At 36.4% G+C, this 4,664-nt stretch overlaps 1 pseudogene; it reads left to right on the top strand.

Moving 5' to 3' along the window:
- Positions 1–263: 263 nt before the first annotated feature.
- Positions 264–1,119, top strand: LOC114536489 (annotated as a pseudogene).
- The last annotated feature ends 3,545 nt before the right edge of the window (positions 1,120–4,664 follow it).

Genomic DNA, 4,664 nt, shown 5'->3' with positions numbered 1-4,664 from the left:
AGCTTTGACCGGCCCAACATTTTAAGCGGAAGTCAATAGCAAACCGGAAATACGACAAGCATAATTAAAATAATAACATTATCCAAAACACGAACAAGTACTTGTGTAAACACAGAGCAGAGCGCTTGAAATTGACACATTTCTTTTACAATTTGACAATTTTCCTCTTCAACAAAGGCTTTGTATCCTTTAACTATTACAAAATAGTTTAATACTATATATATATATATATATATATATATATAATTATATATATATATATATATATATTACCTATTTAGCATGTAGTAATGAACTCGAGTAAGTTTGAAAGTTAGCATGTAATCTATGAACATGCATGACTTTTTTTCAGATGGCAAGTGCTCCAGTTAAGCGTGATGTTTTTACTTGGAAGGCTTCACATGAGGAACTTCTGCTTCGAGAAGTTCTAATACTGGAGCCATATCAGTATAAAGCGGGGCCTGAAAGGAGAGAGGGGCTGCATGGACCAGAATTGCAGAAAATTTGATGGAGGTTGGGATGAAGGCAAGCCAAAGATCAGTGAGGGAAAAATTTGAGAAGTTATTGAAGGAGTTTAAGCAGAAAGAAGCAATGGAGGCACGTGCAAGTAAGTGGGATCGAGGTGGAACATACAGAGAGAGATAAAACAATGGTTGATATAATGGAGAGAATCAGTGAATGCGAGTTGGCGATGGATAGTCAGAAAGAGAAAGAAAACAAGGAGAAGAAGACAGCAGAAGAAATGAGAAAGAAAGCAACGGAGAGGATTGGAGAGACAAGAAGACGGCACAGTGGAGAAAATGAAGAGTTGACACCAGGGAGAAAAAGGAGATGAAACAGTGATGTGATGGAGGTGCTAAAGGGCTCACTGGAAATGAAGAAACAAGAACAACAGCTGGCAAAAGAACTACGTGAAAAGGAATTAAATCTGATGGAGACTCGGCTTCATCAACAACAAGACTTTACACGGTTAATGTTAGAGCAACAACAGCTATTTCAACAACAACAGCAAGCTGTAACCATGTCTATTTTGAACACTTTGGCTGAAATTACCAAGAATTTAAAAAAATGAATATTATTTATTATAGACACATTTTTTCCAATGTTTGGAACATGTTATATATTCATAATCAACAATAGAATATTTATTTTAAAAATTCATTTAATTACAATTATGTTAATTGAGTTCAAAATTTACAATAAAAATTATGTACAATAAAATACAATATTCAATTACAATTATGCACAATACAATTTAATATTTTATTACAATTATGTTCAATAAAGTCCAATATTTAATTATAATTATGTTCAATAAGCTTGAATAAATTACAATGTTTCAAACTACAATCTTCCATAGATTTATTGTCGATAAACTGGATCTTATATGTCTGCTTAAGTTGCATATGACATAAACTTTTTCTTAAACAACTATCTCTTGTTTATAGCCTCTTGTTTACATTTTTTGTTCATAACTCTGAAGCAATCTTGTTTGTCTCTTCCTTGTTCATATCTCTGAATTTTATGTCATACACACATTAAAGGTCTGCTCACACAATCCAATTTTGTTGGATTAAATTCACTTCTGTTGTATGTGACGTAGTGAAAAGTAAAAGACAAATTCCGTTTAAACAAGACATCTTGAGAGTCAAAATATGAATCAAACAACACACAGGTTGAGACTATAAAATTAGATCCAACAAAATGGGATTGTGTGAACGGCCTTTAAAACAAAGGATATAATAAGCTATTCTAATTCAATTGAAAATATTTTTGTATGGTAGGAGGATTGACTTTGAAATATGAACTAGTAGTTGAACCATATAAACAGGTTAAAGCATTTCTCAACAAAGCACATACAGTGTACATTTTTCCAACCGCACTCAATCTAATCTTCAAGTTCTTTTTAAAATCAATGAATTTAAAATAATTTAAAATATCCCCAAAGACCCATTCAACAGCAACCCGTACAGAGCTCATTGAACGATTGAATTCAGCTTCCAAAGGAGAGAGGTTGGCATTCTGGTATGGCTTCTGGAGATGACGTCTCAAGGGGTAAGCTGGATCTCTGCAAATGCACAATGGGTCACCAGTGGGGGTGTTGGAATGCTCTTGTAGTTGATCAAGAAGTCCAGAAAGGCTCAAGTATGGAAACATATATTCTTTTAGATTGAAACAATTACATATAATATACAACAGCAATAAGACATAATTATATGGATGTATTTAAAGAAATATAGGGAGAAAAACAAAATAAATACCAATTGGACCATAAAGGTGTGCCACAAGGCCATTAGGTGCAACAACAGATTGGAATTTAATGGCATGTACGGGTTTATGGCCGTTAAACATTTCCCTTTGATGTTCCCCAGGTCGACATATCGGTCTTACAGTTCCGTCAACGAAGCCCCAGCAATTCTCTAATGCAGCACCAGCATCGTGAATGACATCAGCATACTGAAACTGAAGGCGGTCTAGACGAAGCCAAGGTTGATTCATATCCGTTAACAGATGGCCATGGGTAGCAAAAATATAGTCTGTGACTTCTGAGGCGATTAGACTTAACTCCGAAACAGAGCGACCAAAGCGAGGAATAATATCATTGAACCTACACGGGTAGGCAAAGCGTCTCAACAAAACGCATAAACCCTCCATACCCGTCGCCGTCGTTCTATTTGGACAAACAAACTTCTCGGGAATTCGTAAAGCCTCAGGCAACACAGGAAGGTCTGCAAGGTCAACCCTAAAGTCAGCCTTGCACTCGTCGTTTGACTTGAACTGTAGCTGCGTTTCAACCCGGTGTAGCAGTCTCAGTACTCCCCCAGTCTCAGTGTTCCTCTATTACTATGCGCATGCGCGCGTCAGCGGTTTTGCATAACAACATTTTCGCGTGGTCTGAGTTATCCCCCTTATCTCGCTGTCGCCAGTGCCTGTCAGAACACAAAATCATTGAGAAATCTGGAGTAAATTTGAAGGACCTGTAGTTGAGGCAGATTTGACGGATGAAGTTGTACCGAAAAGTAGAAAAGATCGCTTGGCTCAACATGAAGAAAAAGTCGAGCGAATTGCCCACTACCTGCGCCATAGGAAACATCGAGATGGTTTAACGAAAAACCAACAACGAGTGGTTCGTGGCCAAGCAAAAAACTACATTTTTGATGAAACAAGTAATGTATTTTAAGATTATTCTTTAGTCTGCCTTATCCAGCGCTCAGGATCATTTTACTCACCTTGCCAGCGTGTGATGATCATGCATGTTTGTTTGTTTGCATGACAAATATTTTATTTCAATTTCAGTGCATGTAAATCACTCGATGGTGATTCTCATTCAAGACAAACAAAAAAAAAACACTGACATTACAACTACAATTCCTAGATGTTGCTCAGAGAATCATGCAGAGCAATACCAAGTTGATACAACTATGCAGTATAGAAGTGCTGTTACACTTTGTGACTTAATTGTCAAGCAACGATGTTGCACATTGCACAATATGTTGCCATTAAGTGTTAATCAATTGCAATTAAGTGTTAGAATACTTTTAATGCAGCAACTGTTACAAAATGTAGAATCATATAGAATCAATGCCCTACAACTTTTCATCATTCTTTTGGAAGTAAGCATTTTCGGTATTTTTCAGATAAGGAGCTGTATTACACTGGTGGAAAGAAAGGAATACGTAAAAAGGTTGTCCTTACCATAGATGAAATTGGGGAGATTCTTCATCATCACCATAGTGAAGCTATGGGAGGTCATAGTGGTGTGAATGCCACCCTTAATAAGATTTCCAACTATTATTGTTGGAATGGCATGAAAGAAGATGTCCAAGAATATGTGAGTATGGGCTGACAAAATGTAACTTGTTAAAAAATTAAGCTGCAATGCATTGCACTAGCTTTTTGTTAATGTGTTAAAGCCAGACAATATTGCTTGTCAGGGGATAATCATTCTACAAAATTACTGGGTGTTTTTACTTAACAGTGGATTTTTTTAATATAGATCGCATCATGTCACCAATGCCAGATTTATAGCAAGATAAAAACACAAGCACCAGAGCTAATCCCAATAAAAGTTAATGAGGCATTGGAGTTAGTTGGAATTGATTTGATTGGTGAGTACCAGCTAGTTTACTTTTTCATTATTGATACAGTAATACCTCATCAAAATATTTCATTTTGCCTTCTAGGGCCGCTGCCAACAACTGAAGAAGGTTACAAGTATGTCTGTACATTCACAGACTATTACACAAAATTTGTTGATTTTTTCCCCATCAAAAGCAAAGCTGCAGATGGTGTTGCAAAATGCATAAAGAAATTTACATGCAGGTAAAATTAGGAACATTTTACTATTGGGTTGCAGACAACACAACATAAGCAAGTCAATGCCAACTGTGTTGCCAACATGCTACTTAAGGTGGTCCAAGACATATTTGTAACAGATTTGTCATTATATTTAGATGGGGTGCACCTGCACGGCTTCTTTCAGACCAAGGGAGAGAATTTGTAGCAAAAGTGAATGATGAAGTCTGCAGAGAATTTGGCATCAAACGATCAGTGACCAGCGCATATCACCCTCAAACAAATGGATTGGATGAAAGAACAAACCAAACTTTGAAACAACGTTTATCCAAACTTGTGAATGAACATCAGAATAATTGGTGTGATTT

Source organism: Dendronephthya gigantea, unplaced genomic scaffold, assembly GCF_004324835.1.
Source record: "Dendronephthya gigantea isolate DGI-Jeju-01 unplaced genomic scaffold, DenGig_1.0 000137F, whole genome shotgun sequence".
Taxonomy (NCBI): domain Eukaryota; kingdom Metazoa; phylum Cnidaria; class Anthozoa; order Malacalcyonacea; family Nephtheidae; genus Dendronephthya; species Dendronephthya gigantea.
Note: the sequence above shows the minus strand (reverse complement) of the source record. Positions and strands in the feature narration are given on the sequence as shown.